General features: G+C 33.6%; 1 long non-coding RNA gene across 14 annotated transcripts in view; it reads left to right on the plus strand.

Annotated features, from left to right (window-relative positions):
* The window catches only part of LOC143246369 (uncharacterized), a 372,922-nt gene that overhangs the window by 321,087 nt on the left and 30,460 nt on the right, over window positions 1-21,375 (plus strand). For 11 of the 14 annotated variants that reach the window (XR_013025939.1, XR_013025936.1, XR_013025938.1 and 8 more), the window contains one exon: window positions 927-1,055. This is a non-coding gene — a long non-coding RNA (uncharacterized LOC143246369). Of the gene's footprint in view, window positions 1-926; window positions 1,056-11,819; window positions 11,878-19,273; window positions 19,369-21,375 lie in introns of those variants that run through there. The other 3 variants (XR_013025932.1, XR_013025925.1, XR_013025934.1) reach the window with 2 other exon arrangements.

The raw sequence follows: 21,375 nt of genomic DNA on the forward strand, positions 1-21,375 counted from the left end.
AAACAGTAACTTCAAGCTATGTCACCTCTCATTAGTCTACTTAAGTTTAATGTAATTATTAACACTCAGCGCTCAGTTGGTCTGTTTCACTGTGCCATCAAAACTGAATTGACAACGTATAATACACTAACGTATGGATGAGTAGCCCATATTAAATTTTAGATCTGGCTTAAAAATTTCCTTTTACTATCACTTGACATGCTTGTAGTAAAATATACTGTTTTAAACACATTGCTAAGATATTGACCGTTGCATCAAAGCAACAGATACGTATATTTAAAAACCGATGAATCAAATTTAGAGTCATTTATCTTACTTTTAATATTTAGCTGACGACTTATACAGATTGTCGTTTCTTAAGTTCCTCTGACGTTAAAACAGTTAGTTCAGTTTGATCTTAGCGATAAAGTATTTTAAATGTTAATTCATCAAGCAACACTTGTTGTGGCGTAAAAAAAAATAGCTTTAGGAGAATGTTCTAGAACTATTATGGTGTTTTTTATGCTTAGCTAATATTTAAACTATTAAGAAAGTATAAGTGATTTTATGGTAACTTGTAGTTTTTCAAAGATTGAACCCAATTTACGGTACAATATTCCTAGGACTAAATTCACTGCAGTGTCTTTTGTATCAAAGCACGGATGGCGTATATTCCTCACAAATACTGACGTCACTGATTTAAGTTTTAACTGCTTGAAAAGTACACGTTATGTGCGTACTATTATTAGTTTTAAGCTATTTATAGTAAAATTAAACAGTTTCTTTGTTGTACTCGTATACCTCCTTTCCCCACGCACACAACATATTTATTTAAGAAAGGTTCGATCTGTTCACCTTCTATTTGATGTTTATGCACTGCATATCTCATTCATTATAATGAGAATTTGTACTCGAGGTACTTATCACTTCTTTTATTCTCATGACAGTTTATATACATTCACTGTGGAAAACAAGGAGATAGACGACTGTAACATAACGCGGGAAGATTCCATGATCCCGAAAGCCCTGATAATAAATCGTCATATACTGTAGTGAATGGTCTACAGGGAATGAAGGTATGTTTAAAGTAAATGAATCTACTTAACGTAGGAAGAAAGTGCTAGACTCGATGTTTAGAGGTAGTCAGCCACTGAAGCATTTGATAATTTAAACGTAATTCAGAGCATCACTAATTTGTTTTTGAAGAGTATTCAGTAAAGTGGACTCCAAGTTAGCATTTTTGATACACTTTATAAATGTATAGAAGAGGTATATTTTAGATGTATTTATAAAATATATGTAACAATTGTAACAATCATAAACAAAGGAAGTTTTATAATGTCTAAAGAAATGCGATTCTATAGTTGATAAAGATGTGTTAAAACTAATTATAATTTTAATTGCATGGTTATTTCCAATTAAACGAGGCCTTTCGATGAATGATGACTAATAGCGTTTCAAATTCATTTCATTGAACAAAAGCTTTGACTGGGGCGACGTACTTCAGATAAAGTGTAGTTTAAATACTAATATACACAAACTCTCTCTGTATTGGGAACTCGTATTGAACAAAAAAAAACAATTTTATTAAAACATTTTTTTTTACCCACATTCCCATGAGGAACCATGATGGATCCCATATGTTCTTCTTTTATGTTTGGAAAGTAATTATCGATATCCCTTTATCTAAAAGTAATGTTTCTGGTCTAGGTTTTATCATAATTGCTTACTTATTTATTGCATTATTTTAAAAAGTTATAATTTTACAAAAACGTCAAACATTTAAACTCACAAATTTGCCAACCGATGTCGCTTTTTATTTAAAGCAAAACACGTTTAGTTATGAAGAGACATTTAGTGTAATTTTATTCTGATGCTCAATAACACTAATAGCAAGAAACTTGGGGCTTGTATGAGAAAATTACCTTATCTTTGTGTCCTTACATGGGAAACATATCTATAGTTTTAGTCTTAATGATTGGATGAGAATACAAGTTCACACTTGTGACGGCTGGGTGGATATACAAAAGGCCCCCGCTAGTACAGCGGTATGTCTCCGGATTTACAACGCTAAAGTCAGGGGTTCGATTCCTCTCGGTGGGCTGAGCAGATAGCCCGGTGTGGCTTTGCTATAAGAAATACACACACACACATACGGATATACAAAAATATCGTGAAAAATTGTTGGTGATGAGAAAAGTGTTAAAATCATTAACAATCTTACTGCGGTATGACGTTACACTTAATAGTTATCAACTAACGAATCATTCTTAGCCTAGTTATGTTTTAAATACCATAAGTTTAGTTTGTTTGAATTTCGCGCAAAACTACTCAAGGGCTATCTGCGCTAACCGCCCCTAATTTAACAGTGTAAGACTAGAAGGAAGGCAGCTAGTCATCACCGCCAACTCTTGGGCTACTCTTTTATCAACTAACAGTGGGATTAACCCACCTGACCAAACACCATAAGACTTGATAAGATTTGTCGTTAGCGAAAGACCTCTTGGGTAGCATCGTACAACAGATAATATGAAACTGAGATGCTGTTATCCATTTGTCTTTTGGAAACTCGTATTAAGCCAGTAAAGAAAAATGTTGTTAAAATCGCTGCCAGTTTTAGTATGATGTGATATTATACTTTGTACTTTATTCATGGTGCTGGAAAACACATAGTTTCAAAAATCAATTTAACACAAAAGTACACAATCCTATAACAAAGCCTTTTCTAAAGGTGCACATTTTTCTTTTTTACGAGTTTCTAGATCTTAGAAAGTTTGTTTGTTTGTCTGTATTTTAACTGGCAAGTTGTCTTCGCATCTTGAAATGTTTTTTTTTATTTGCTGTAAGTTTTAATGCACGAGAATAAACTTCAAAGGAAAAACTGGTTTTACTGGGGGAAACACGTTGATCTATTATCTGTCTTATCTGTCACTGATTATTATCTGTCTTGTTTAAATCTTTGATATAATTCTCTCATTAAGTTTTCTGCAATAGTACAAGTAAGACTATCATTCGTGACGCAAAAGAAACTATATAAAGAAATTATGGTTTCAGTTTGTATTTTTGAATCAGCTGAATAGATAGTTGACGCAAATAAATATATATTATATCACAAAATTTGTTGTAGTACTAACTTGTATGATAAAGTATTATATATTTGCATTTCCAATATAACTTAATTTTGTCTTTTAGTGCCACATGTTTCTACATTCCTGGTACACTTAGAAATAATTGGATAGATGGACTAACAAACAATAATTAAACCTCACAACTTAACCATGTATATTACCTGTAATTTTGTGGTTTTATAAATAGAACCGTTTAGTACGGGGTTTTATCGGAAGCCAATTACATGTTAAAGCCACTGTGGTATGCTTTCTGAAGCCACAAAAGTTTGTTTTCTTTTTATTTCCAACGCCTAATGCATTTTAAGTCATTTTTTCCTACAAGACTTAGATAGAAGTAGATAGTTTCCACTTTTACCAAAACTTTAATTATTGCATTTGATATTTTGTAACTCAATCAAGACTATAATCACAGTCCCTAATTTTGCAACGTAAAACTAGATGGAAGGCAGCTAGTTATCACCACCCACCGCCAACTCTTCGTTGGCTATCCTTTCGCCAACGAACAGTAGGATTGACCGTAACATAATAACGCCACCACGGCTGAAAAGGCGAGCATGTTTAGTGTGACGGAGATTTGAGCCTGCGCCCCTCAGACTATGAATCTAGTGCCTTAACTTGGCCATGCCGGGACGATACTTAATGTCATCTTATGCCTACTCGTTTGTCTACAAAATGAAATATCTCCACCTATAAACGAAAAATATAAATAAATTATTTACGTGAGCACTAAACAAAAATCTCTCAGGTACTGCAGCTGTAATCGTTGTTTCTACAGTGTTACAGTTAAAACTTTTTTGAAACGTCTTCATAATGAAAATGCGTGAAATTTGTTTTTAATGCATTTTAAAAGTAGTTGAATGTTATTAAGTGCTATTTTTAGTAATCAATAGATGACTTAATCATTAAAGAGACTGTTTGTTTGAATTTCGTTCAAAACAATATGAGGGCTATCTGCGCTAACCGTCCCTAATTTAACAGTGTAAGACTAGAGGAACGGCAGCTAGCTAGTCATCACCACCCACCGTCAACTTTTGTGCTACTCTCTTACCAACGAATAGGGGGATTGATCGTAACATTATAACGCCACCACAGCTGTTTGGTGAAACCGGGATTTGAACCCGCGACCCTCAGATTACGAGTCGAACGCCCTGACTCACCTGGCCATGCCGGGCCGCTGCTACTTAAACACCCTTTCAAAAGGTTTAGAATAAAGTATTTTAAAAAACACGTTTTTGCTTTACAAGCCCGAAATCAGTTAGCCTATCTACAAGTCGTATTAAACATCTGTTCATCTTCGTGTTTGGTACTTTAGTAAACCTCTGTGGAACCTTCTCGTGTGAGTATTTGTTCTCAAATAAAAAAAAAGTCAAGTCACACACAACCAGTCATGGACTAAAGTAACCTCTTTTACGAGTCTCTGCTGACCAGTTTCTTCTGAATTAGTTTCAGTTGTGTTGAAACTCAAAAGTACTTGTATATAATTCCAGACTTACATTTTACTCTGGTGTAAAACAGAAGTTGGCTGTGGTTACTAAACAAGCTACATATTTCTAATTTGTAAGATTAAACATTGTAAGTAATTTACTGTTTATCTATTGATAAAAAAAATTTGTGGAAGAGGCGAAAATATCAAAACTGTTTTAATTTTTAGTAAACTTTGAAAGCTTAAAATAACATTAATAACCTAGAAACGTATCACTGAACAAAAACAAATCCTAGCAAAATGAAATCATTATACGCATAATATTTTTATAGTGCCAAATGTCTAAATGAGACTAAACCAGTGTGAGAATTTCAAATCATTTGTTTTGTTTCATAAAGATTTAACTCCTAAAAGAAAACAACTATTACGCTTTATTGTTTAAAATTTGTGAAAAACATGATTCATTCCTATATTCACCCGATTTAAACGTTAATAAGATGTTGACATGTAGATTCCTTACAACGTAGTATCATCGTTCATAACTAACACAGATTCCTTTTTTTCTTTATTTTGCTATATGTAGAATAACATTTTAAAAGTCAGCTAATAACAAAATATTCTTGAAATAGTGTTTATAGCAAACCTTCTGAAACATGTCTATACTAAAGGCTGCTATTCACAAGAAGTATCGCTGAGATTAGGATTACCAAAAAGGATTGAAGATATAACTCATAATAATCTTGTATACAGACGTGTTTACAAGCTTCTTACTAGATTAGTAAATTTCTATAAAGGTAGGAAATACTTTCGAGAGTAACGTCATGATTTTAGGATCATACGTGTGCCATACCAAAATATGAGATCGCTGATTCTGAATAGCGGTCGTAGTATTTCTTGCGTGTTAAAAAAAATGTTGGTGTGGTATTGGAATGACTTCAGTGATGTCACAGACAAACCACAACGTAGGTGTCGCTCCTTTGTTGTAAAGAAATCGTTTTAATAACTTATGGGAACATACGATGAAAAGAACATGTTGGCTTCTACCGCGTGATTCTAATAATACTCAACGTAAAGTATTGAAAGAGAAGGTAATTCTACAGTGAGCACCTTTGACTTATTTCAGAGATAGATAAATCGATCCCCTTCCATGCTAAGCCATGTTTTATTAATATAAAACGATAATGTGGGTAAAATGAACAAAATAAGTGTAATGTTAGATCACCGATCCATTCGTTTTCTAAGACTGGTTGGTGTGAAATTGGCGTGGAATTAAAAATATTCTCGGTTACAATCGATTCTCTCCGTTACACGTGAAAAACAACTTTCCAATGAAACTCATCAAATTAGAAATAACTAAAGCTTGGCACTGGAACCTAATATCCGGTAGCTCAGGAAGGTCTTCTATGACTTCACTCGTATTTTTTGTTGTGTTCCTGACACTTTCAAGTGCTCATGCGTGCTGCAACGTACCAAGAAAATTCATTGTATTCTGTCTTAACTATTTCAAGTCTACTAGAGGGTGAAAAGAGTTATAGCCATATTAGAAGGTTGTTTGTACTTTGTCTAAGTAACTGTTGCAAGTTACACAATGCTTTCGCGAGTTTTTTTCGCTACAGAAACTTAAATCACAATATTGCTTTAAATATGTTCTTCCACTTTACCGAGAAAAATTGTTTTAATAAGTGTGGATTGGTACTGACTCGATCATTATGTTAATGTTCAACTAATTTGTGTTTTTAGTTGTTTTTTTTCGTATAACGAATGCTGTTACATAGTTTCTTGTTTTCCAAGAAAAGGTACATATGTGTCTGGATAGCAGAAATAAGAAATTAGGAACACCAACATTAATATTTCTATCTCGTCTGTTGTATAGTTTAGAGTTTCTTCTACATGTTATAAATCCTGTCGCCGAATAAGTTTCTGTTCCATTAAGATTGTCTAAAAACACTACTGAAAGTTTTTCTTTCACGCTACACTTGGCATTATCACTGAACATCTAAAATAAGTTGTCGCTAGCCATAAACTGTTCATAAAAACAGGATTATTTTTTTCATATGATAAATACAAATAAATAAGGATGAATGATGGTTTAGTATTAGTACCCTATTAGCAAAATTTTGTTATGTTACAACCTTACGTGACTTTCAACACAATTACGAAATGAAATATGCAACTGGCGTCGATTTAGTATTGCATTTGTTGACTTATTCACACTGTCAACTATGAATACTGATGATACTATGATGCTGATGAAAGTTTCTTGCACCCGACACACCATGTGTCCTGGAATCAAAATAGAAGATGCTTTCCTACCGTATTATTATGCCTGGTAATCATCGTGTAACCACTGTAATTGATTAGTTCTAATAGATTATTCGCCTTATTCTCGCATATAGTCCTGACCTGAAATCAAATGATTTTCATATTTTTGGTTCTGTTGATAACAGCCTACGTTCACGAGCTTCATGAACTGGATTTTTCACCACCACACTTATATGTTATCAAGCTTGTATGTTAAAGCTCAAGACATTATGGACAAAATTCACTCTCTAGCCTGTATAGAAGTCAGTGTGGGTCATACACTTCATTTCTCGAAATAAGATAGAATAGTTCGACTACAATCTCTTCATTACAATTTTAGTGACGAGGTACGAGAGGACTGTGAAACCTATAAGTGTAGTGAGTGTTGGTATAATAAGCATGATGTAAAGATATAGTGTGAGATCACTTCGCCTAGTGTCAAGTGTATAAAGTTTATCACGTAAAATTGATTCAATTTTAGACTTACTTTTTCTGAATTAAATTATTTTATGTTGTATTACAAATATTTTAATTAAAAAACTTCTTTAATCAACAAAAACTCTAGATTAAAAATCAACTAATATTTTTCAATTTTGTTGTTTGTACGTCTTATGTTACACTTTCAGTACATAAGCTAACTGCAATATTAGGTCATACTTCTGTTGTTACTTGTTTCTTTATGAGAATTACTACCCTAGTTTTGTAGCAACGTATCATTGTTTCGTGTTTTACACTTTTAATTCTCTTAAGCCGAAACTATTTTTGTGTCACACTTGAGTTCTTACACCGCTAACTTCAAAATACAGCTTGACAATGGTATTCTTAATCGTTGTTACTTCATCTTGCTGTGTGAAGTTACTCGATTAATTACTTCAGAATTTGCTCTTTGTACTACATTATTAAATTCTATTTATATGTTTGTTCGTAATTAAGCCCAAAGCTACACAATGGGCTATACGTCCTCTTCCTACCACGGTTCTCAAAACCCGGTTTCTGTTGTTGCTAGATATACAGCTGTTCCACTAGGAGACTTCTACTTATCACTGTTAAATTATGTCAATTTATTTTTCAAAATCATTTTTAAAATCTAAGATGTGATCCCCAACAATGAAGAGGGCGCTGGTATCACGATTTTCGGCGCTAGAACAAAAACAAAACATTTGAGTTTTACTGTACTGTTTTTGAAGCTATTTAAAGGCTTGTGATCCTTGTATTTGTTTTAAAATTACTTAAGATGTTTTATTTACATGCAACATATTTTACCACTTTCGTATTGTATAGGAAAATGTGAATTTTCTTTTGTTGACAAGTTTACTTATGCACGTCAATGTAAAATAATTTTCTCTCACAGTTACTAGATTAGCTTGTATATTATTCCATCTACGCAATGAAAACAAGTAAGAAATGTTCTCCTGTTTTCCCTCGTTGTAGATTAATGATGTTATACACCAGACTGGAATTTGTTAAACCACACTAGTTTCAATCTTTTTTATCGAATATTCCATTTTTCTGTACGACGTTGCAAGAAGACCTATGTTATTTCGTGGCGTCAATCGTGAAGCGTTCTTCCTTTGATCCGATTTTCAAATCACAAAAATAAAATGGTTTCCCATATTTTAAGCGCCTGCTTTGAATATTTCCTTCAGCACCTGCTCCTTCAACAAATTCGTTTATCTTATCACGTTCACCAACCGTCTGCAAGATCGAAATCCTAGTAAGTGACACAGCTCCTGTGTAGAGTTTTATAAAAAGGAAAAAATGTAATTCTAAGTTCAGTTGCCCCCTTGCGGATTGCGTTAAGTTGTTTAATAAAGACTTATTCGCACGATACTCTTCTTTAAATTCTATTTTTACGTGTGGTTGTCAATTTACTAATTATTCGATAAATTTGTATATTTCATTTCGAATATGTATCGCTTTGCTACGTTTGTAATTCTTGTGCAGAAAATCTTACGAGATAACATAATTATCTGTTCCAATTTTATTTAAAAGTTCGTGACTGTGTGTCTTGCAATTCACAACTGAGTCAAAGAAGAGAACGATATTTGCCGGCAGAGATTTCATAAGACGAGTAAAATGCCATTACATTTGCTGATGAATTTCAAAACTTCTATTTCCATCGGCAAACATTAGACTGTAATAATATATTTTCTTCTGTCTTTCTTACCATAACGCAGTTCTACAAACAACGACTGTATCAGGTTCTTCACATGATTCTGTCACTTGTTGTTTTTTTTGACACAACCTTACATGATGAATTTTTATTACCATTGCATGAAAAACAAAATAAGATGTTTAATACTACTTCACTTGAATCATCTTAAATACTGTTTGGTTGCAGAAGTTTCATTTGGAATATTTAGTCTCAGATTAATTTTATAATGTATGTTTATACCTTACATTTACAGCTGCAAAGGGAGCGAACAAGCATAAGAAAAGTTATCAAAAATTGAGAGAAATAAAATCATTCCATGTGTAATAGCAAAGAAAATGCTGTTTGTCCTTATAAGTACAGAGTGGGCATAGTCAATCTCTTGACAAAATAACAAATGCTCTTACATTTTGTGGTGTCCGGCATGGTCAGGTGGCTAGAGTTCTCGGCTCTTAATCTGAAGGTCGCGGGCTCAGATCTAACATTACACCAAACATGCTCGCTCTCTCAGCCGTGGGAGCGTTATAATGTGACTATCATTCCCACTATTCGTTGGTAAAAGAGTAGCGCAAGAGTTAGTGGTGGACAGTGATGACTATTTGTCTTTCATCTTCTAAATTAGGGAGGGCAAAAGCAGATAGCTCTCGTGTAACTTTGCGCAAAAAATTCTAAAAGTAAACATTTACATTTTATGCGACCCTTTTCAATTAGAAGGTTTACCTGATCAAGTCCGAAGGCCCTGAACACTTATAATATTACTTCCCTAATGATGTAAATACAGCTTAGCCATAAAGAAATATTTGTTGTGATACTTTTATCTTCGTTTTGTTTAATTGGTGGTTCACTATTGTCCACCCTGTACGTTGAAGTAGAGCTCATTACTAGAAAAACAAATGCCCAAGTCAGTTCAACACCGCACCATCTTGGCTGTAGTTCTCTCTTTTGTTTTTTAGTTATTATTATTACCTTTTTTCGGTAATGATCTATGCTAGTGGTTGGTTTTCCTGGCACAAAACAGATAATCCATTGTCTAGCTTTGCACTTAAAAACAAACAAACCTACTTACTTTGAAATTATTGTCCTAATTAAATAGATAGAACATTACTAGTACAGCTCGGAAATCTAAATAAATATATTTCGAGTTGCTTGTTTAAGAAATTGTTGAAAACCAACTTACATATGTAATGAGAAAACTGTATTTAATGTATATACCCTTCTTAAAACAAGCAACGATAGACAAAGCTGCCCATAAATGACAATATTAAATATCGAGTTAGCAAAAAATATTATTTTTTATTTATTTGTTATTTTTTCTTCTGGCTTTATTTTACTTTTTCTTTGTTTTCTCCGCTGATCAAGACCTGTTTTCATTGATCAGCAAAAACTCTTTGTCAAACATATTGATCTCGTAGAAGAAAATTAAGAGATATAAACGGAGAAATAACCTGTTTGTTATAGGCTTTCGTTTGTTGACAACACCACTGGGCTCAAAGGCAAGGAACCATGTTGTTCAAACTTTCACTACCCGCCGTGGCGTCTTGGAAAATATTACAGGAATAAAAGCTCTCAGTTGACACCTCGCTGTGTGTATTACATGCAGGAGTTATATTTTTATTAAATATGAAACTGATCACAATTTACCTGTAACAGAGCTAAACACCATAAGTAATCCTTTTCTCACCAGCTGTCTTCAGGACTCCAACTTTATTCGCGCACCAATTTCCATTTATATCTTTAAACACTACCAAAAACAGGAAAAAACATTCATTCATCTTAAATTAAGGTGCATCTTCGTTCTCCTAAACCAGCTCTGTTATACAAGAGAGTATACAGTTTGAGGTGATGTTTATAAAAAAAAAATAGTATTTCATATATTTATAAGGAAAAAAAGGTTAATAGATTATTTTGTCCTCGATGGTACAGCGGTATGTCTTCTGATTTACAACGCTAAAATAAGGGTTTGATTCCCGTCGGTGTGATCAGCAGATAGCCCGATGTGACTCTGCTATTAGAAAACACACACGAGTATTATTTTATTTTGTAAATATGGAGTAAGGGCAATATTCTCTACAGAGCAAAGGGAGTGATTTGTTGAGACAGTCGTAAACTTTGTTTATAGTTGTACAAGTTAGAAAAACAAAGCAATATTCATGATATGCATAAGATGTTTCATTTAAGGTCTACAATTACTCAAACCAGCCTCATTCAAGATGTCAGCCTTGCGTATCTTTAGATTAATTGACCGAGAGCTTCATAACAATTGAAATTTTTGTATTTACTTTTTCTGCGTGTTTCCTGGCAATAAAGTATAAAGTACATGGACAAATTACAATAAATGACAACATCATGTTATTTTCTTAAAATGACTCGGTGTTTATGCAGTTTTAGCATTTTTTATTTTATGTCATAATTTAGTATTTATGAGCTGAAATTATTCCATATCAGTATGTGTATCTTAACTCCACTATTTATAAAATTAAGGTAAGAATTCTTTTCCACTACTGTCTTTAAGCTTTAGTCAACCAGTTGTCAGTTTTGTAACAACGACAATTAAATTCAATGCTGAATATTAAAATTGCACATTAAATAAGCTCTACAAGGTGTTTGTAAATGATTCAGTTATTACAGACAACGAACGGTGCTTGTATGTACTAATTAATGTTAGTAGTGCATTCCAGCGTAAATTGTGTAATGAGACAGGAAAAACAGAAGTGTACTTTATGTTTGTACGGTGTGTTGAATAACTTTAAAAATCACACCGACTTAATCACAAGTATTCTTGTAAGCTATAGAATATTTGTTTGCGAAACTCTTAAATTTGTGTGTTTTCTTATAGCAAAGCCTCATTGGGCTATATGCTGAGTCCACCGAGGGGAATTGAACCTCTGATTTTAGCGTTGTAAGTCCGAAGACTTATTGCCGTGCCACCGTGAGACACTTAAATGTGAATTTATTCAATTCTGTACAGAGCAAGATTGAATAAAATAGCAAGTTCTATACACATATATTTTGCCAAAATACTATAATAATTTTATATCAGTTAATATTTAATGCTGCAAAAGATAAAAAAACACAATATAACAAGATTACCGTTTCAATATTACTTTGTTTTGAAAAATGCTGTTTAAAACTCTCGCGTTTTTACTTTAAAATAATCTTATTAATTTATTTCTAACACACATCTGTTGGATTTATTTCAATATGCTACTTTATCCTTTCTAATTTAACAATGATACAGAATTACAGTGTTTTCGTGTTATTTTGGCTCTCGTTTTTTTCAGTACGTATACGGTAAAATATATTTACGAAATATGTATGGTATTATGACTTCACAATACAATAAACCTTTCTGATTAAAGTATTTATTTATCATTTATTTGTTGTCAAGCACAAACCTATTTAATGTATTAACTGTGCTGTGCCCAGCACATATATCGAAACCCAATTTTCAACGTTATAAGCTTTCAATCTCAGCATTGAGCTACTGGGACTAATTATTTAACGCGACAAAATGTTATTATTTTAGGCTTATGTTAAAGTTAATTTTACAGATGTGTAAATAAATAGTTAAGAAGTCTGGAACAATAAACGATCAATATATGTATATTTACCCACCCTCTTGAAGTAGAATTTGTCATCAACTGTCTTCCAGTACCACAGATTTCTTCTTTAGTGAAAGGTGAGCCATAAAAACAAATGTATTATATTAATACGTACAAAACACGTGCACAAATTTACACTGAAATGGCAAAATGTAAAAAGGAACACGTGCGTTATGGGAAAAACAGTTGTAGATATTATTGTGACTAGAAATGCCTGAACATTTGGAAGGATGCGAGAACCATTGTGTTTGTTTTAAATATCATAGACCTCGTTTCCTGAACTCTCTTTAGGCCAGTGTAGGTAGTAAAAGCTTATTGGTTGTCGAGCTAAGAGTAATTTAAACATAGATGCTTAAGTTGTTTCTGTTTGTTTGTTGTTGTTTTTTATTTAACGAGAATCAAATACTTATAAAAAGTGGCTGCTTTATAATGGTTTTCAGCATTAAAGGCACAGAACTTGTCTGAGTAAGTGACAAGTAGTTAGCACTAGAATTGTAAGCAAATTCTTATTAATTAATATCCAAATATGTAAAGGCCTATCTCTGGGCATATCTTTATTTGATATATACTGTAACTTTATTTTAGACCTAATATGCATTAATCATACTATTCAGGCTAAAGTTAATCATATAGATACATAAATTAATAGATACATAATGAGAGGTATTTAATTGTGGTTATTTACAAAGACTTGTTAAGTGATCACAATATAAACGAATTTACTACTTCTCGATGCAATAATTGTTGTTTATTTCATATGTTGTTGCAGGGTATTTTATTAAACAGATATGTGTCGTTACAAGAATTAACTAGAGTTGTGCGGATGTAATAAACTCAGAACATAGTTTTGTTGGCTGACAAGGAAGAGTCTCGTGGATTACACTAAACTGTTTCATTACACTCTCCATATTAAATTTTAGCTTGAAGATTAAACCAGCATTACCAAAACCAGTTCTTCCGGGTTTTTATCAAACTAGAGCCTAATTACACCATCAGTTTCACAACAAACCTAACATTGCTTCTTGGCGTCATTTTTAATTTTCCTTTCGGTAGAGGTTTTCTCTGCTGGCTGAAAGCCTGGGTCGTGACTGATTAAAACCGTTGCTTTACGAGCACCTGCCGAGTACCTTAATGACAGCTTGTTTTCTTTAGCTTTCGCTAATGTGAACTGTACTGCTATCAGCAAGTAATGGGGTTCCCTTGTCATTACTGATGAAAACGATGCCATATTGAGATGAGTAGACCATTATGAGAACTGTTCAAACAACCGCTCTAAGTTTTTCTGGGCGTTTTTGGCTTAGATGGTTACACGAAATGAAAATTACTTACAAACAATACAAATGTTATTTTCTTCCTGTATCAAGCTGACAGTATAGTGGAGTTCGTTGTTTGTAACAATAAGTACAGCACAGCCACAAGAATTTAATTGTGTGCCCCATCACACAGAATCCTAATATAAATATTTAAATGTTATGTATAAGACACTTACTAACACATGTTACTGTGACGTAGTACTGAAAGAGACAAAGACAAGTTGTGTTTTTTGAATAATTTAGTTTCTGAGTTTGAAGGAGGGTTTAAGTTTTAGATCAGTGTACACGAAACAAAGTAAACCCTGTTACTTCGGGTGCTGCTGTCAAGTTTGATGTTTAATATTCTGTTGTTTAGGTTTGTCTCTTATCTTTTGCAGGATAGTTTACAATTACTTGTTGGAATAAAGTAAAAGCATCTTTAGCTCATATATGTGTATGTATATGTGCTATGGATTTCTTTTCTCTTTCATCGAAGGTAAAAATTTAAAATGTATCCTGTGACGTAAGGCCTAATGAATTTCCTGATTGGTAGTAACCTCTACGGTGGGCTACAGTTTCTTCTATTCATGGCTTATCAGCACAGCTTGGGTCAGCTTTAGTTATCTGAGAAAAGTTACAGCATTGCACCGATTCATTATTCATAATTTGTTCATAATTCATTAACTTTGTTGAGGACACACTTACATCTTAGATGATTTAGCTACATTAAACCCTCTAAAGAATCTGTATCAATTTATTGTTTTAATGTCAACATCATACACTTTAAAGTCTTTTAAATCACGTGACTCCTAACTGTCGAGAAAATGAGTGTTTTAACTAAGGACTTAATAATCGTATGGTGTTTTGTATGAAGTGTATCTCTTTTATTAAACAATTGAATTTGAAGGTTTTAGTCAAAAATGACAATATGAATGTTAGAAATGTTTTTTCTCAATAGTTGTGACTTAATTGTTTTACAAAAGGCTTTCGAAAAAGCAGTAACCTAAATAACATAAATTTAAACTGATAGCCTATGCTTGTAAAATCAGTTCTGTAGATACGACAAGTTTGGGGAATTAGCACAAATTTTGTTTTTTTTTAATTTCGCGTAAAACTACACGAGGGCTATCTGGGCTAGTCGTCTCTAATTTTGCAGTGTAAGACTAGAGGGAAGGCGGTTACTTATCACCACACGCCGCCAGATTCTTGGGGTACTCTTTTACTAAAGAATAGTGGGGTTGACCGTCACTTATAACGTCCCCACGGGAGAAAGGGCGAGCATGTTTGGTGTAACGGAGATTCGAAACCATGACCCTCAGATTACGAGTCGAGCGCTCTACCCATCTGATCCTGCCGGGCCTATTAGCACAAGTAAATGTAAAGAAAATCATATAATCAAAATCTGCAAACTGTTATACAGAGATTGGTACGTTTTACAACACCAACTATCTCGTCCTTATGGCTTATTACATGCGCTTGATATTTGTCTTGATTACTAGATGTAATGTTTTGGCGTTGTTATAACTTCTTTTTGAGTAATTCATGGTTCTCAATGTATACCTTTTTCCTAGCATGCCTGCCCCCCGCTAGTAGTGCGGTAAGTCTACAGATTTACAAAGATAAAATCAGGGGTTCGATTCCCCGCAATAGGCTCAGCAGATATCCCCGATGTGGCTTTGCTATAAGAAAAACACCCACCCTAACATGCCATATTCTCAGTCAATGTAATATTTGAGATATAATGAATCATTTTGTCTTTTAGTACATTAAAAACCCTTTTATAAAATATGTGAAATTTTTGGAAATTTAAAAATTTATGTCAAGAATTCATGCCAGTCGATACGGTTTGCTTCTATTTAGAAACAAAAGATTGCTTTAGAATTTGCATCGAAATAACAGTTTTATTGAAATAAATTCACTATAATAATCCAAATTGTGTTCAACACATGATTAATTGATTGTTCTAAGCGGAAAACATGTTTCTTATACTTGACCGTTTATATAATTACATTCATTGACGCAATAGCTCAGATATTTCGCGCATCTGAAAACTATGCAGATATTTTAAAATGCAAAGTAAACATAATTCTGTCTGAAACATATCTGTTCTTATTGTTTAGTTTATGTTCCAGAAATAGAACGAAACAAGTGCCCAAGTAAACCTCACCTACAATAAGTTTGTTCGTCACTTTGATATACGTTCAAAACTTCAACAAAGAGGTGAAAAAAGTAAAAACTCAGTTCGTTTGTTTTTCTGCTTTAACATAATAGCTTAATATCGCATTACGACTTAGATATAAAAATGTAAAAGAAACGCAGTCCATAAAGACATTATATATACGTGATCAAATATGAATCGGTTTCTTTAATCTAAATATTATTGTGATAAAAACTATAGACGTCGGTGTGGCCTGGCATGACCAGGTTGGTTAAGGCGTTCGATTCATAATATGAGGATCGCGGGTTCGCATCCCCGTCGTACCGAACATGCTTGCCCTTTCAGCCGTGAGGGCGTTACGATGTGACGGTCAATCCCACTATCCGTTGGTAAAAGAGTAGCCCAAGAGTTGGCGGTGGGTGGTGATGACTAGCTTCCTTCCCCCTAGTCTTACACTGCTAAATTAGGGACGGCTAGCGCAGATAGCCCTCGAGTAGCTTTGCGCGAAATTAAAAAAAAAAATACAGATTTCGGTTCTTGCATATGCTCAAAACTAGAAATATATGCTAATTGAGGTAAAAAATTTTCCTATCAGTAGCATAATGGGAAACTAGTTCATTAAAGATTCAACAGAAATGTTTGAATATGTATAAGATTTACACTTTCTCTTAATTCTAACCTTAGAGAATATTTTATAGGGTTTGATATAAATTTTCAAACGCCGGTTCCGGCGCCCACAAGAAACATTCATTTATTCTATGAGCGTATTAGATAAGCTATCTTTATTGTTATTCTGCCTCACCATTTCTGACTATACTTATAAGGGATGCGAATGGTTCAATAAAGCAGTCTTTAAAATACTGGTAATCATTATTCATCCATATCAAGTAAGACGATAAGTTAGTCCATACAGTTCCCGTAACTGCAGGTAATTTGTCATAGCTTTGGCTACTTAATTAGCCCTAGCAGAAAGTTTCGCAGCTTTTGACTCCCTGCTTTTGACGCGTTCTTTCCTTGGGACGATGAAAATGATCTCGATATGAGTCTGTTTATGTCATCGTCCATTGATCATTTTCTTCCCTCCAAACCCACGAAACTTCTCTGCACGTTTGTTTTGTTTCCTTTTAACACTACTTAATAGTTCATGTTAAGAACAGATTCAATTTTCAATATTTATATACAACTTAAAATTATTACATTTTTAAAATCATCCAATACAACAATTATATAGCAGTAAATAGCTCTTGAAAAGAAAAATAATAATAATTTCAGACGAATATAAATATTAAATGAGATACGCTGAACCTAGTACAATTATTTAATATCTTGCAACGTTTATATATGTCTATATTTGTTCTCCATCAACGTGATGTTATTTTTGACAAGAGAAACGCTACTTTTGTTGATGTGTTAATTTTCTCTTTGAATCTACCAGAAAACTAAAACACTCATTAAGTACTTATGTCTAACTCAGCTTTTAAAACGATTTCCACTTATTTTTATCACAGTATTTACCTCTCACTCACCCAGCATGGCTAGGTGGTTAAGGTACTCGAATCCCCGTCACGTCAAACATGTTCGCTCATTCAGCCATGGGGGCGTTACGACTTTAGGTCAATCCCACTATTCGTTGGTAAAGAGTAGCCCAAACGTTGGCGGTGGGTAGTGATGACTAGCTGCCTTCCCTCTAGTCTTACACTACTAAATTAGGGATGGCTAGCGCAGATAGCTCTCGTGTAGCTTTGCACGAAATTCAAAACAAACAAACTCTAATGGCTCCTTTCTTATCATAACTCAGAGCGTTTGAAAGAAGCCACTTTTACAGGGGTTACTTTAGCTATCAAATTTCTTGAAATCATTTTATGGTCGAAAAACAAATGTTTGTACACAAAAGATTGCCTTTTTTATTTCGCAGTACAAATACTATTGTATGTACTTTTTAAACATCTACAGAAAGTAACCTACAAGGTTTGATCTTTCGTCTGACATACTGAAAACTTAATGACACGCAGAAAGAGATTAAAAGTCGTCCTATTATTCCTGCATCGCCTGAATAAACTTCTTAATGATAAATTTTACGATCCAGTCAGACTTTATTAGGCCGAAGCACGGAATTCTGACAATATTAAGCTCCTTTTAACTTGAAGCAGTCGGGCATTCCATCCGTTCGTTTTGTTATATTGATGTTCGTTTCCATGGAAAACACCTCTTTATTACCTTATTGTAGAAAACCTAAAGCACTTAAAAAAAAGACGTAGAATGTCAAAAAATATATAGCCTCGTATTTTACTTAATTTTCAGAAACTTCTTTGTCGCGTTCATTGTTTCCTGTCGACAAAATTTGTTTGTGATAACTCGTCTTGGTTGAATAAAAAATAAAAAGGAGTTATCAGTTATAATTAACAGAAATAAGGTTGTGGATGGTTATAAAACGAGTTAGTATTCATTCCCACCAAATAGAATTATACCTCATATTGTCCTCATTGGTAAACATATTATAGTTTAAGGTCCCTAAATTAGCAACGGCTAATTCTTGGATGAGGTTCGTGTTAATGGGTACCACTTGGAAACTTGTTACTCGCTATGAGATTGTATTTAAGCCAGTAATTGGGCAGCCTGGCGCCAGCTCATCTCACTTTGTCACAGCCCTGTTATCTGGACAGATACCAAAGGCTTTGTGGCTATGTAATCGAATTACTCTTCAAGTAACTAGATCATTCGAAATGTAAAAAAAAAAAAATGTTTTCAGCTAGGTGACTTTACGATTAAAAACTACGCGCTCTATGAACATTTAAAACGTATCCCCCTATACATATTCAACATTACTTCTAAAACCTATTGTTCTTATTTTTCTTACCAAATACCTTCTCTGTATTTCTTCGAATACAGTTATTTCTTTTTAAACCTCTTGGATATTAGATTCACAGTTTTAGAAAAAGAAGGAGCAAAAATGTTTACTCCGGAATTACCATTTTTGTGATCTAAAACTTTAAAAGTCATGGTTTTCAGTTGTTAGATCGGCCAACAGGTTTAATGTTTTTTATGCTGAAACCACGTGTGTAATAGATGATTATAGTTGCTAATCATACCTACTAGAATACTTAATACATTCTGTATTTTAATGTAACTACACCTAAGATGTAAAGCCATTAGACTTAATTCAAGTTGCGTTGTTTTCCAACGTGTACGGTATCTACCAATCAACTTGCCTTTTATCTGTGATTTTTAACCTTTTCAGTGCCGTAGACGAGATAACTTGTCCAAGCCGATCGGTAACACAGTGCCACGGACGGGTTAATTCGTTTTTAATATTACCTAACTTCAACGCTAGATGTAAGTACCAATCATGCCTTTGACCTACTTACAGATTGTTTCACTTTCGATCCAAAATGGCGTTACGAAAATAGTTACAAAATGAAGAAGCATTAGAGTTGTATTGTAGCAGCTGAAATACTTTGCAGTCAACAGGTTAAAAATATTCGAATGTACTCAAGGTAGTTATCAATATAACTTTGGAGCACGAGTAAAACGTAAGTCAGAGTTAAAAGAAATATCGTGTGTATTGATTACTTATTAAGTAGTAATAAGCTGTGATTAATACCTTTATTATCTCGTACGTTTAGTAGAAAAATACATTTGGTAACTTACAGCTTACTTTTGTTTCACATCTTTTCCAAGTCTGAATATTTTCTAAATTCATTGTTCTTTTCAGATTGAAAATATGTCAGTTCACTGAAAAAAAAACTCGTTTGAAAATATTTGTTTTCCTGTTAACTATCTAATACATTCTGTTAACAAAAGTGTTTTATTTGTATTTTAAAAGCTTATGTATTTTATCTATGGTACAGACTTGTTGAAACTTGTATGAAACCTTGTTCTATTATTGCATTAGTCTTCACTGGTTTTGAAGTGATCGTTTAGAAGAAAGGCAGCTCTAGAATACTGTTTGTCAGAGGAACGTGTGACTGACCGTCACATTATAACGCTTCCGTACTTGAAACACTTCTAAGTCTTGTGTTTGTGTTAGTCGAGTTACACTAAATAATGACCTTTTTTTCATTTTTTTATAATACACCTACAATAAAGTACGGGACATGATCTTGTTTTGACGGTAAAGGGGCAAGAACCGATAACCATAACCTTCACAATCCGGCAAGTCAACCATTGACAGCTGATCTACAGATTGTTTATTTGTTTTTGGAATTTCGCGCAAACCTACACGAGTACTACCTTCACTCGCACATTCCTAAATTAGCAATGTAAGGCTAAAGGAAAGGCAGCTAGTCATCACCACCCATCGCCAACTCTTGGGCTACTCTTTTAGTAACGAATAGTGGGATTGACCTTCACTTTATAACGCCACCACGGCTGAAAGGGTAAGCATGTTTAGTATGACGGGAATTCGAACCCGCTACCCTCATATTACATGTAGAGGGTTCAAATCCATTTAGCCGTTTTCTCCAAACATTGCTGACAATGGTCCTGCATGGGCACGTGGTTAGGGCGCTCGACTATGACCCAATTTAGAAAGGATTAGTTTTTGATGGTCAAGTTTACAACAAGATCACAAAAATAAAGAAAAATCCTACCTGTTAACATGGAGAGCGATTTTACACACTATTTTGCTCTGCAACTTAACCACAAATAATCGGATTTTGATGAAACTTGGTGGACATATGTACAATATAACTCTTCATTGTTTCTTTTACTACCTACGATTGGTTGGAAGAATAAATGCTGAATACAAGCAACAAGTAAAACAGCGTATCATATCAGTGAAGCTTTTTATCCGCTCTCTCATTGCGATAATTTAGTCATATTAGTAAGAGCGAAACATAATACGTTGATAGATGTAATTTCGTAATTTCAAGAATCTTTGTTTGCTTGAAGTAAGTACAAAACTACACAATGTGCTGTTTGTGCTATACCCACCACTGATATGGAAACCCGGTTTCTAGCATTGTAAGTCCGTAGACATATCGATGTGGTACTAAAGAACAATTTTAAGTAATACAGTAAGCTAAATCAGTATCTCTACAGAAATAGCAACACAGTTTTAAACACGAAATGAAGGACTGAAATATTTAGAATACTTCTTCCTAGCTGCTACTAAGGACAGTGTATCTTAGTTGAAGTATGTTTAAAATGGAAATTAAACCAAACCTAAAATCATGACTATTGATTAGAATAGTGTATGTAAAATACTATGTCGCAAAAATCTTTACCTAAAATTAAAATTTTGAGTGAATGAGCCAGTAAAACGGTATGTAAGTTGTTGTTTTTTAAAATAATGCTTGAATTTGCTGAAGGTTGTGAAAAAGTGTAAACGTCTTTGACGAA

The sequence above is a fragment of the Tachypleus tridentatus genome, chromosome 3 (genome assembly GCF_004210375.1).
Source record: "Tachypleus tridentatus isolate NWPU-2018 chromosome 3, ASM421037v1, whole genome shotgun sequence".
NCBI lineage: Eukaryota > Metazoa > Arthropoda > Merostomata > Xiphosura > Limulidae > Tachypleus > Tachypleus tridentatus.